Raw genomic sequence first — 14,352 nt, 5'->3', positions numbered from 1 at the left:
AATAATGAGTTAATGATAAGGAGGTGTCACTCTATCTTTGCCAGACTTTTTAACGACAGCTCACTACATCAACCTCCCACCCCCTACACTTTACATTTAATTCCTTTATCCGACAATTTGAAAAGGATAAAATCAATTCTGTAAACGGAAAAAATAAAAATAAAAAGAATGTTACCCTTTAGTCCCAAGCTTAATAAACTCAACCTTAAAAAATATCTCATAAGTTAAAAATCGCTCAAGATAATTTAAGGAGAGCTAATAACTCATCAGTGATCGATGTGTAAACTCAACACCCTTAATTCTAAACATTTAGAGCGTGGAAAATATAAAATGAGAAATCAACTTCGAGTAATAATTGAAATGAGTCAGACTCTAAAGTATGTTTGTATACGGTCAAAATCGAGGAGTATGATTTTGGAGTCTTAAATCGGGCTATAGGCTCGAGTCCGGGAGACTCGAGGTATGGGGCAGATCCGGTTAAGGGACGCCTACCTCGAGGAAGATGATCAAAGGCCTTACACGGTCTGCATAGAGGACAGCATAATCTCGAAGTCAATCAAGAAAAAGCGGGAATTTCTCAAGGACACGTGGATCTGGACATTAATTATAGGATAAGGGTTGTACAAAATAGTACAGGTCCGTACCAGACCATTATGCACCTGCACCAATAGGATTCTTTACTTTTATGAGCAAGGTACTATATTGGGATTTTCTCCTCCTATATAAAGGAGACCCCAATCATTCTGTAAGCATCAGATCATCAGCAATAGAACATTCTTATTCTTCTCTTGTTTAATGTGCTCAGCAATTACTCTTCAACTTTATTGCCTTTACTTTATTGTTCATACGTTATTGGTCTTGGCTGACCTCGAGGTCCCTGGATAGACGAGCTCGAGGCCCCCTACTGTTTCAACAAAATTGATTTGGTTTATTATTTCTTCTTACATAAGCTCAATATTACTTGTTTAATCACTAGCATTAAAATATATCACGTATCTTTAAAACCACAAAAATATCTTTAATAGTTACTCACATTTTTCGAGGTAAACAGTTTGGTGCTCACCGTGGGGCTAAAGATAATAGTGATTATTTTAGTGCTAGTTTTCTAATAACACACGTTATTCTTCACACTTTTTCTTGTCAAAGTTTTCTCGATTTCAGACCAAAATATGTCTAACACACAAAATGCACCTGCTCATGATAGTGAGGGACTAGGAGAAAACAGCGGCATAGGGCTCGGTGTACCACCCGTGAACTCAGAGGGAATGCCTAACGTGGAGCCAGTTGATAGCTGATGGGTTTTCAATGTCTTTGCCTTATGTTTCTTATGTTTTGATGATCTAACAAACTTGTTGTGAAGAACCAGATAGAGAACTTGGCCCACATGCTATACATTTCAACTAACCTGGTCTAAGTCTGAAAATCAACAAATGAATGAACGACCACAAGGAGGAACACAACATGGACCTGGTGACCTGGTCCCTTAAGGTTCTCCGACAGAAGTACAAGTCAGTGACTGTCCGCAATCATTATAAAGAGGAACACAATAGGGACCTGGTCCCCTAGGGTTCTCTGACAGAAGTACAAGTCACAGTACATATGGAACGCAGTAGCAGAATGTGACCATCTCGCAACTGTTACAAAAGAGGAACACAACTAGGACCTGGTTCGTTAGTGTTCTCTAACAGAAGTACAAGTCGACTATCCAGCTGGAACGCAACTGCACAGAAGTGGTTGTGCAGACAGTACAACAGTCACTTCTCATTGGGAAGAAGTGTGTACCAAGAATTGACATCACTATCTATTGTGATATAACAACCTGGTGCAAGGCACAACATCTTTGTGCATTCAGTTATACTCTCTCAAGCATAACAGTGTTTATCCGGCATTGAAGTCGCTGGTGTGTCAAGAATAAGAAGACAACTCCACTAAAGATCAGTTTCTAAAAGAGTTTATGTACATCCGTAGTTGAGTTGTAATCTTGTTATTTGTTCTTCATTGCATTTCCTAGTTTCCTTTCTTAGAAGCTTTATCTTAGGAAAAAAACAAAAATCCGTAAACTTCCGAGTTTATGTTGTGACTAGGAATAGTCATAAGTTTAAAGCCTTTATAACTGGAAGAGTTATAAAGTGGCTTGTGGTGAGAGCATCACAAGTTATTTGAAGTCTTTGTAATAGGAATATTGCAAAGTGGCTTGTAATAGGGAGATTGCAAGTTAGTGAAGTTAAAAGCCTACAATAGTAGGTCGTGGTTTTTTGATCCCCTTGTGTGTGATTTTTCCATGTAAAAATCCCTTGTCTTCTTTACTTTCAGTTTTTATAGCATTCTCAGCATTATCTTATATAGGACCAGGTACTCTACAGTTTGGTGGACTCATATAAACTAACAATTGGTATCAGAGCAGGTTCTTTCTAAAAGGTTAACACCTAGAAAGGATCTCGATGGCTGCTCCACCCAACTTTGAGGAACGACAATCAACCTACAAACCTCCCATATTCAATGGTCAGTACTATGGCTGGTGGAAGACCCGCATGCATGATTTTATGATGGCAGAAGAACCAGGACCAATGGTGCCGAAAGGAAGAAAAGAGTACAACTACATTGACAGAAAAACTATAGAAAAGAACTATCGTTCCAAGAAAATCTTGATGTGTGGCATAGGACCTGATGAGTACAATAGAGTCACAGCTTATGACACTGCCAGAGAAATATGGGAAGCATTGCAAACCACACACGAAGGAACTACTTAGGTCAAACAGTCCAAGATCGACATGTTCACCACGGAATATGAGCTCTTTAGGATGAAGGATGATGAGTCTATACACGATATGTACACCAGATTCACCTCCATCATAAATGAGCTTCATTCACTTGGAGATGTCATTCCCAAAAACAAGCTTGTAAGGAAAATACTCAGTGAAACCTGGTTCTTGGGAAAGTAAGGTAAATGCCATTACTGAAGCTAAAGATCTACAAACTCTAATTATGGATGAGTTTATCGGTAATTTGAAGACATACGAGATGAAAAGAAAGAAAGATCGTGAAAGAAGAGAGCCTAAGAAGGAAAAGAACCTGGGACTCAAAGTTGAAAGCAGTGACTCAAGTGATGAAGATAGTGACATGGCCTATCTTACTAAGAGATTTCAAAAGATTGTTCGAAAAAATGGTGGTATACCAAAGTGGGGCAGTTCAAGTAAAGCAAGGAACAACGATCTCTGTCACAGATGTAGAAAGCCAGCATTTCATCAAAGACTGCCCACTCGCGAAACAGGAGCAATACAAACAAAATCCTGACAAAGCAACAAAAAGGAACCTGGTTCCAGACAAACGATTCAATCGAAAATGTGCTGCTGACAATATTGTTAAGTAGGCTCTTGCTACTTGGGGATACTCCTCTAATGAATCCGAAAGGGAACCAAATGCAGAAAACAGTTCCATGATGGCAGTGGAAACTGAAGCAACGAAGTATGATTCACTGTTCACGCTGATGGTTCAGTCTGATGATGATGAAAAAGATGAAGACGATGAAGTAAACTTCAGGGATGTTCAGAGAAATCTAAAATCCTACTCTTCTAAGAAGCTAAGGTCGTTAGAAAATGTCCTAATTGATGCTTATTATAGCCTTGTTAATGATAAGGAGATTCTGACCATAGAACTAGGAGAGACCGTACAATCTAGAGATGATCTGGTAGTCTGTGTAGTGGACCTAAATGAGACCATAGCTAATCTTGAAAAAGAAAAGGAAGCCTTGAATGAAAGAATAACTAGTGTGGAAAACGAGAGAGACGACCTGATGGTAGTAGTTGTTGATCTAAAAGAAACAATAGAAGGCCTTAGCAATGAGAAACACACCTTAGAAGGAAAAATTGCAACTACTGAGGAAGAGAGGGATGACCTTTAGTGATATACACCAATCTAGAGGAACCCATTGAGGGACTCAATAGAGAACATAGGAATATGAGTCTTAGGAAAGGGAAGGAAGTAGCTAGTGAGACACACATCATGCTTGAAAAGGAATTAACTCTTGTGAAAACCAGTCTATGTAGTGAACTCGAGAAGAATCAACAACTTCAAGATGAATTGGAGAAAGTAAGAATTGATCTTGAGAAATCTCTGAAGTGGACCTGGTGCTCAGATGCTATCACTGCCATGTATCATAACAATAGTGGAAACAAGCAGGGCATCGGCTTCTAAAGGGAGAAAATTCCTTACAACCCTCACATCAAGTATGTCACTGTCCCTGATAACTGGCTATGTACCCACTGTGGGAACAACAAGCATTTTAAAGAAAATTGCCAAGCCAGGGGTTCAGTCTGTTTAGAAAAACAAAGTGTTTACTGATAAAGTGACTACTAACAAAGGACCAGGTACTACTCACAAGAAGCGGGTGTTGCCTGCATGGACTAGGAAAGCCCTTATTCATCCTTTCTATCATAACAAGGGACCCAAACTAGTTTAGGTTCCTAAATCTAACCTTTGATTTGCATGTGCAGGGAACAGTGAGATGAAGCGGACTGCGATGGACTATGGACTATGGATGCTCAAAGCACGTGACTGAAAACATCATGAATTTCTTCTCACTGAAAGCCCTACAGGAAGGGAATGTATCCTTAAAAACAAACGAGAGGTTACATTCTCAGTAAATGTAAAGTTGGAAAGTTTGTTTTTGGCACTCAATTGGGAACATGTACTATGTGAATGACCTAAAGTACAAGTACCAATCTGATAACTGGCCGAGTGGTCTCAGTAGACAAAGGAAACAATAACATCCACTTGGTCGACTATGAATCTCCAAAACTGGTGGTATGAGATGGGTGAAGTCGAAAAATTGGCATGAAATATTGGTGTATGCAAGCTTCACACCTCTGAATAAATTAACTCAGAAGGACCTGGTGCATGGTCTGCCAAACTTAAGAGTCACCTGGACACGGATTCACAAAACAAAGGAGGAGACTCTCGAGGTGTTAATGGTTCTTGTCAAGAAGATTCAAGTGAAAGCAAAAAAAAAGAGGGATCACGCACAATTTCTCTACACCAAGGACTCCACAGCAAAATGGTATTGCTAAAAGAAATAACGGAACTAGAAGATGTGGCATGGACAATGCTCATCGACTATGGAATTGCCAAGAAATTCTGGGAAAAATTAGTAAATACTGCTTTCTACTTGGTGAACAGGTGTCTGATCAGGTCCCTCATGAATCAAAACCCACTTTGAGCTGCCAAATGGAAGAAAATGCCTTCTTGACTGAAAGACAACTCATCTGAGAACCTTCTTGACTGAAAATGCCATGTTCTCAACAATGGGAAAGATTAGCTTGGAAAGTTCAATGAAAAAGACGAACGAAGGAATCCTTCTAGGGTACTCTCCACAAAGCAAGGCCACAAAGTCTACAACAAAGGGCACACTAAATGGAAGGAAGTGCTCATGGGGTATTCAACAAGATACCTTCCTCTAGCCAAAGAAGAAATGGTGATGATCAATATGATAAACCAACTCTGGTCTCTGGGAAATATTTGAGGCTTAAAATAGGGAAGGCTAATAAAATGAGTAAGATGAAGGAGACTGGTGAAAGACAATGCAACATCATCTTCCACTTCTCACAAGGAACCTGGTACCTCTCTTACTTCCACTAAAGCTGAAGAAAGAGTGGAGATGCAATTCATGGCACCTCTCAAGCAACAGAACACAGAGTGTGGGAATATCAAATTCTTCCAAATCTCCCCTACCAATCAAACTTCAGTCCCAAACTGGAAACACAAAAGCTCTCATATGTGTGACAAGTTAATCACTTTCTTTTATTCTAGAGTTAGATAAGTTTGTTTAAAAAAAACATTTTTCCTTAGTTCCTTCTGTATCACCACTCCAGAATAGAATCCAAAGTGAAAGTCCGTAGGAATCCTACTTGAAAGATGCCCATAGAAGTTTGAGATACCTTAAGGGAACTTAGGACCTGGTTCCTTGTTACCCCTCAGGTGACAGCATTTTTAATCTTGTTAGGTATGATGATGTTAATTGTGCAGGTTTTTCTGTGGAAAGGAAAAGCACTTCTGAAATGGTTCACTTTCCATGATCATGCCTCATCCCTTAGGGGACAAGGAAGAAAAACTCAATGGCATCGTCAACAACTGAAGAAGAATCTCAAAACAACAGGACCAAGCACATTGAGGGGTGGGATTATATTCTGAGGGTCAATATGAAGAAAAGGTTGATCTGTGGAAGTCTTGCAGAACGGAAGAACAAATTCCAGATATCTTTGTCAAAGCCTTGAGTAGAGAATATTCTGGATCAAACAAGAAGAAGATGGGGTCATAAAAGTCTAATAAAAAACCTGATCCTCAATCAGTTGGCTATGCAAGACACTGTCAGGTAAAGTGAGCTAAAGTGTTTTCTAACCAAGCCTAACTCACATCAATACCATTGCAGATAAACACGCATGACGATCATAGAAGCTAAAGGTACGGTATGAACTGCGAGAAAGGAGCTGCTAAAACCTTTTTCAAAAAATTGGTCTGGCATCAGGTTCCTGTACCCTAGGTTAGTAGTAATATGCTTATTCTGCATGCCATCACAAAACAAAAATAAATTATTTTTAACAAAATTAACTCAACTTCCACATCATCCGACTTTTCAAAGTCTGCATGTCATGTCTTGTCTTTCAAATCCTTTCATACCCTCTGCACGGTAACGCTCTCCCACAAACTTACCACCATTTTTAGAACTATTCAGAACTTGTTTCTCTCTCCTCTCATCATTATCCCTTCTTCCAATAAAACTTTCTTTTTCTCTCACAGCAAGTCATGAATCTTCATCTCTTTTGTGTAGTTGTGATCCTCTCTTAATATCTCTCTCTCACTCTACTCGTCTTCCAAGTACTCCTATAATGGCAATCACCTCCTTCTCCCACCATTAACACAACTCCCACTTCCTTATCATCCCTGAAATCATCCCCAGAGCTTCACTATTTTACTCCTTCTACTACTTTACCCACTACTAGCTCTTCCTCTTTTCCTACAGTTTTCCCTTTTCTGATAAACCATGTTCTCTCTTTTTGAAAACCCTATGTCTAGCCATTCTTCTAATCTCATCAATGTACACTCAGGAGGTTTTACCTCTCAAGTGCCAGAAGTTCCTGAGGATGATCCTGACCAATATCTGAACTCCTCCATCCTGGACTTAGTGACTCTCTCAGAGTCACCAGAAAAGTAAGCAGCGCATGACATCATGGCTATCATTGCTTAGAGTCTGATGAATAAAGGAGAGTATCTCTCATCTAGGTATCAAGGGAAATAAACTCCATTCCTAGGAGATGTAAGAACCATAGTACTCCTTGAGTCTTTGGCTCATGAGACGTTCTCAGAAAAACCTTCTGAAGAACCAGATTCTCTTCCATGAAAACACACTCTTGCACCTCCTGATCATTCTAAGCTCGTATAATCCTTCTCTAAGTCACCCACTATCAGGTCACAGCAGCAAGAGAGTTTTGAGTCCACATTGTAGAAAAGTAAGAGGAGTGTCAAGAAAAGGAAAAAAAGGATAATAAATCAAAGGGATTTTTTCACTAACAAGAGTGTTCCAGTAGGTGGGATTGACAAAAATGCTCCAAGGGAACTTGGTTCCCTAGTACAACAATCTTTGAAAACTCAAAAGTCCATGGATAAAGCTTTCGATAAAACTATTGAGCAACAAAAAGGGTCATCCGTTAAGGGCAACAGCAAGTCTAAAAGGAGTCAAACTGAGCGAGCTATGTCTGAAGATGATACTGTGGGGATAGTAAGCTAGAAAGGAAAGTCTGTTGAAGGGTCTAGCAAACGAAAACGGGAAACTGTTAAAGAACCTGGTTCACTGAGGACCATGCCCTGTGATAGTGGTCTTTGGCAGCAGAGATTAAGAACTTAGAAAGTCTTGTGGGTTCGTACATTTGATCCAGCAATTTTGGAGATGGCCGGTATGAGACAAATTTTGGAGATTGTGGAATTTCAACAATGGGAACACCTATTTGAAGGGAGCATGCCTCTAGTGTACGAAGATGCGGTACAAACTTTTTACGCATCTCTCTTCACTGTTGAGGGGGATCATATTTGTACGCTAGTAAATGGAGTAGACATTGTACTCGACACCTCAATATTGGGAAAGGTTCTCAGAATTCCATGTGAAGGGATGTCCTCCGTCAAGGGTGTCTGTGGTGTAAACTTCAGGAGAGCCATCATGAAGGAGCAAGTTATTCAGTAGGGGGAACAGGTGCATAAGAAGGTATTGTTTCCTGAGTATCAGCTTCTCTTTGAACTGGTCAATAAGGTGCTCTTAGCTCGTTCTGAGAGGCGATCTATTGCTACAAAATCGGATATGGTCTTAATGGAAGCGCTTGATGAGTTTGTTCCAATCAATTTGCTAGCAATCATGATAGATCATATGCAAAAGGTGGCAAACTTTAAAGGTGGGAATCATGGGCTACCATATGGCTTTCTCCTCACTTAGGTGTTTAGATTCTACAAGGTCCCCTTGGGGAATCCCAGAGTAGGCATACGCAAGCAAACCTTCTCTAAGACTACTTTAGAAGAATGTGAATGTGTAGAAAGAGTTGGTGGAAGCATCTCGACCATTTCTCAGCTGATCAACGCTCAAAATGTAGCTTCTGAAGAGATTAGAAGGTTGAGGGCTCGAAATGCCATATTGGAAACTCAGCTCAGTCAAGCAGTTAAAGGACCTAATTCTATTAATGAAGAAGTTGCACGACTGACAAAGGAAAATGATAAACTTCAAGCACAATTATTTGAATAACAACTGTATTCAAATGCTCGATTGGACCTGGTTCTCAAAACCATTGTAGTCTCTTCTTCCAAGCCTCCTTCTTCTAGTGCCCCTAGGATCCTCTTAGTGTCCAGCTATTTTTGCTCTATATTTTGTGGCTATTGTTTTATTTTTGTTTGCCTTTGTTTTAGTGATGGCATGCTGGTATTCACCATTACTGCTCATGTTCTGCTCAGTCCATTGTAAATATTAATAAAACAGCTCCCCTTTTTGCCTGTACAATGTTGTGTTCCTCTAACTTCTTTTTCTGTCATGTTGTGTGAACATATGTGGCATGAGCTAGCTGTGTTAGACTTCTTTATGCTAAATACCTGCTTGTGCTCTTTTTAATGATGCCAAAAGGGGGGAGAAGATCAGATTACAGGAGGAACTTTGTGTAGTTTCCCGAACATCAGATTTCAGGAGAGCTCTGAGATTCTGAGATTAAGGGGGAATCAAAAAAATGAGATCTGAGATTAAGGGGGAACCTTAGTGCTAGTTTTCTGATAACACACATTATTCTTCACACTTTTTCTTATCAAAGTTTTCTCGATTTCAGGTTAAAATATGTCTAGCACACAAAATGCACCTGCTCATGATAGTGAGGGACTAGGAGAAAATAGCGGCATAAGGCTCGGTGTACCACCCGTGAACCCGGAAGGAGTGCCTAACGTGGAGCCGGTTGACATCCAATGGGTTTTCAATGTCTTTGCCTTATGCTTCTTATGTTTTGATGATCTAACAAACTTGTTGTGAAGAACCGATAGAGAACCTGGCCCACATAGTATACATTTCAACTAACCTGGTCCAAGTCTGAAAATCAGCAATGAATGAATGACCATAGGGAGGAATACAACAGGGACCAGGTGACCTAGTCCCTTAGGGTTCTCCGACACAAGTACAAGTCAGTGACTATCCACAATTATTATAAAGAGGAACACAACATAGACCTGGTCCCTTAGGGTTCGCTAATAGAAGTACAAGTCACTGTACAACTGGAACGTAGCAGCAGAAGGTGACCATCTCGCAACTATTATAGAAGAGGAACACAACTAGGACCTGGTTCGTTAGTGTTCTCTGACAAAAGTACAAGTCGACTATCCAGCTAGAATGCAACTGCACAGAAGTGGTTGTACAGACAGTACAACAGTCACTTCTCATTGGGAAGAAGCGTGTACCAAGAATTGACATCACTATCTATTGTGATGTCTTTTGTGATATAACAACCTGGTGCAAGGCACAACATCTTTGTGCATTCAGTGATACTCTCTCAAGCATAACAGTGTTTATCCGGCATTGAAGTCACTGGTGTGGCAAGAACAAGAAGACAACTCCACTAAGGATCAGTTTCTAAAAGAGTTTATGTACATCCATAGTTGAGTTGTAATCTTGTTATTTGCTCTTCATTGTATTTCCTAGTTTGCTTTCTTAGAAGCTTTGTCTTAGGAAAAAATCAAAAATCCGTAAACTTCTGAGTTTATGTTGTGACTAGGAATAGTCATAAGTTTAAAGCCTTTATAATTAGGAGAGTTATAAAGTGGCTTGTGGTGAGAGAATCAAAATTTAGTTGAAGTCTTTGTAATAAGGTTATTGTAAAGTGGCTCGTAATAGGGAGATTGCAAGTTAGTGAAGTTAAAATCCTACAAGAGTAGGTCGTGGTTTTTTGATCCCCTTGTGTGGGATTTTTCCACGTTAAAATCCCTTGTCTTCTTTACTTTCAGTTTCTATAGCATTCTTAGCATTATCTCATATAAGACCAGGTACTCTACTATTTGGTGGACTTATATAAACTAACAACATCAGCTCCCACAACGCCCTAAACACGGAAGCAGGCACAAACCCCGTAAGGGATGGACATAAGGGAGCCCAGGCTGGAGGCCAGTAAATACCCGGACTGGAAGAAGAGGGAGTCAGCCTCTAGGTAATATTTGAGATGCTGCAAGCTCAGCAAGTTGCCATCGCTCAGATTCAGAGTCGGAACAGGACTCCTAACATCGCCGAACAAGTAAATACACAACACGAACTTGTTCTTGAAAGGCCCGATGAAAGCGGCTCGGGGAATGACCCCATAATTATGAAAATGCTCGAGGAACTGACTAAAAGAATCGCGTCAGGAGAAAAGAGGATATAAGACAACGATAAAAAGATGGAAACTTACTACTCCCGGGTGGACAAATACCGGGAGCACCTCCATTTTTGAAGGGACTAGATGCCAAAAAATTCATACAAAAACTTTTCCCCTCGAGTGCGGCTCTGATGCCCATTCCTAAGAAGTTTTGCATGACCGATATACCGAAGTACAATGGAACGACTAACCCTAATAAACATATTACTTTTTACACTTGTGGAATCAAGGAAATGACTTGAACGATGATGAAATCGAGTCAGTATTGTTAAAGAAGTTTGGGGAAACGTTATCAAAATGAGCTATGATCTGGTATCATAACTTAGCCCCTAACTCCATTGACTCATTTGCGATGTTGGTGGATGCCTTCGTAAAAGTGCACGCCTGGGCCATAAAGGTGGACACAAGAAAATCAAACGAATTCAAGATAAAACAAAGGGACGACGAAATGCTAAGAGAGTTCGTGTCCCGATTTCAGATAGAAAGGATGGAATTACCCCCGGTCTCCGGTGACCGGGTAGTTCAGGTCTTCATGCAAGGTTTGAATGGAAGAAGCTTGATAGCATCTCGACAGCTAAAGCAAAACTTGGTCGAGTATCCAGCTGTGACATGGTCGGATGTGCACAATCAGTATAAGTCAAAAATTAGGGTCGAGGATGACCAGTTGGGAGTTCCCTCGGGCTCAGTTCACCTAAACATGTTCGCAACCAAGACCCCAAGGGACACAGACCGAGGATTAAGATTCAACAAGGAAAGGTATTAATCGTACGTCGAAGACAGAAGGAACATTTCAAGGCGTAATGCACCTCGGAGTGATCGAAGAGTAGATCAAGGCCAAAGCTCTCGGGGATTCATGGGCAAAACTGGGTCCGACAGGTTCACGGGACAAGTGGAGGCCCCCAAATTATCAGAATACAACTGCAGTGTCAACGCCTCAAGTATCGTCTCGGCCATTGGCAAAATTAAAGACACTAGATGGCCCAAGCCCATACAGACAGATCCTTCTCAGAGAAACCCCAACGTAATATGTAAGTACCATGGTACTCACGGGCATAAGACCGAGGATTGCAGACAGCTTAGAGAGGAGGTAGCTCGACCATTCAACGAAGGACACCTTCGTGAATTTCTCAGTGACCGGGCCAAAAACCATTTCCGAGAAAGAGGCGCAAATAGGAAGAATGAACCCAAAAAACCTCAACATGTCATTTACATGATCATCGGTGGAGATGACGTCCCATAGGGGCCTACATTCAAATGCACTAAAGTGTCCATCACAAAGGAAAAATGGACGCAGGGCTATGTGCCCGAGGACGCCCTATCATTTCGTGACAAGGAAGCATAAAACGTATCCCAGGCTCACAACGACGCCCTGGTAATCTCTATCATTTTGAGTAAAATTCAAATTAAACATGTTTTAGTGGATCCAGATAGCTTGGCGAATATAATCAGATCGAGGGACAAAAACAACTCGGCCTGCAAGATTAGACTATACCTGCATCCCGGGTGCGGAATGGCTTCAGCATGGCAAGCGAAACAACAATGGGAGAAATTATCTTGCTTGTAAACGTAGCTGGGACCATACAAGACACCAGGTTCCATATCGTCGAAGGTGATATGAGGTATAATGCACTCCTCGGGAGGCACTGAATACACAATATAAGGGCAGTGCCTTCGACTCTCCATCAGATGATGAAGTTCCCGACGGAGGAAGGTGTGAAAACAGCCCACGGAGAATAGCATGCCGCAAAAGAGATGTTTGCAATCGAGGAAGTGGTGCCGATACCAAAACTCCTGTCCTCGGAGATATTGACCTCCAAAAGTAAACAAGTGGCTAAGTAACAGCCACAGCTCAGAGCCTCGACAGAAGCGGAACAATAGGTAATCAAAGGCGAAGAAAGGAATTCCCGAGATCCTCAAACCCTCGTTGTTCTGAAAAAGCCCGGTGCTACCAAGCCAACAGCCGAAAAGAAAGGTACACCTGGGAACGAGATTAATCCTCGCTCTCAGGATAAAACTCATTTAGTTTTGTGTTAATAATATAGATCGCATTGCTTTGCCCCATTTAAATATGACAGGGATTCCGCTCGAAGAATAAATAGGTAAAATAATTAAAGTTTATATTGATGATACGACTGGATAAGTCCCTGTGCACAGAGGACCACTTTAATTCATTTGCAAGAAATAATCAACACTTCGGGGCAATACGACACAAAGCTTAACCTAGAGAAGTGTTCCCTCAGAGTTGACGCGGCTGAGTTTCTCGGCATTCATAGTATCAAGCGGGGCATCAAGCTCATCCTCGACCAGGGTCATGGTTCTTGGAGAAGCCATGGTCGCGGATAGCAAGACCTCGAAATCGTTGATAAAGGATTTGACGGCTCGACATGGTGGAAGCTCTCAAAGACTCGTGATCTCGACAATACCCCTTCCTGCACAAAGGCCGTATGTCATAAAACATGCATTGCACTCTTTTATCCTTAGCTCATATTTTGTCCTAAATAGGTTTTACCGGCAATGTTTTTAACGAGGCAACACTTATATGCTACCCGAGGAACGGCCAATAAGTATTCAAGGCTTCTTTTCAATCAACCTCGAATACTGGGGGACATCACCCTCGGAGGCTACATTTTTGGGAAAGATATTTCACGTCTAAGAGGGCTTCGATAGGGGAACTTTGTAATGGGCCAAATGGTCAAATGAACCATGTCCATATAGAATAGTTGAGCGTCGGTAGCAGAACATGTATGCATATATCGACTATTTAAAGAATCACTCAGGTTATATCAAAAATACCTTGTGTTTCATACAAACTCTAAACTTACAATCCTACGGGAGACGGCTTAAAAGCCAAAACATAGAAGCACCCCGAATACTCGGGGATTGCAGTCTAAATCCAAGTTAATAATACCTCAAGAGGCACTCAAAATTCGAATTAACAAGACCTCAAAGAGGCACCCCTTCGAAACAAAGGCCAAGGCCAATATTCTTAAGGTTTAACTTCTCGAACAAGTTTGAAACGTTATCAGGGAACAAGTCCAAATGGCATACCCAAAGGCTACGGCCACATAAAGACTGTGGTCATATAAAGGCTACGGCCAAATAATATGGCTCGGAGACGTCTGACTTCCGCTATAAATTAAAAGGCCTTCAAACACTTTGTAAAAACCGGTTAAATCAGGCTACCCTCGGCAAAAGCAAAATACAAAAGGCTTCAATAAATTTAGCCCTCGAAAATTCCAATGGTTTCGATAACATCGACCCTTGGAAACACTTAAAGAGGTGTTTTCGATTGTGGTTACACAAATAAATCACTAATAAGGTTCTGATTTATTGAACCCTCGAAAAACCTACGGGTGCAAAAAACACATGGTAAGGCATAATCAAATTTTCACCAAGTCTTTTAAGCCGAAATGAGGGAAAAATTATATAGCCTTTCTAA

This window comes from Nicotiana tabacum, chromosome 7 (genome assembly GCF_000715075.1).
Source record: "Nicotiana tabacum cultivar K326 chromosome 7, ASM71507v2, whole genome shotgun sequence".
Lineage (NCBI taxonomy): Eukaryota > Viridiplantae > Streptophyta > Magnoliopsida > Solanales > Solanaceae > Nicotiana > Nicotiana tabacum.
Note: the sequence above shows the minus strand (reverse complement) of the source record.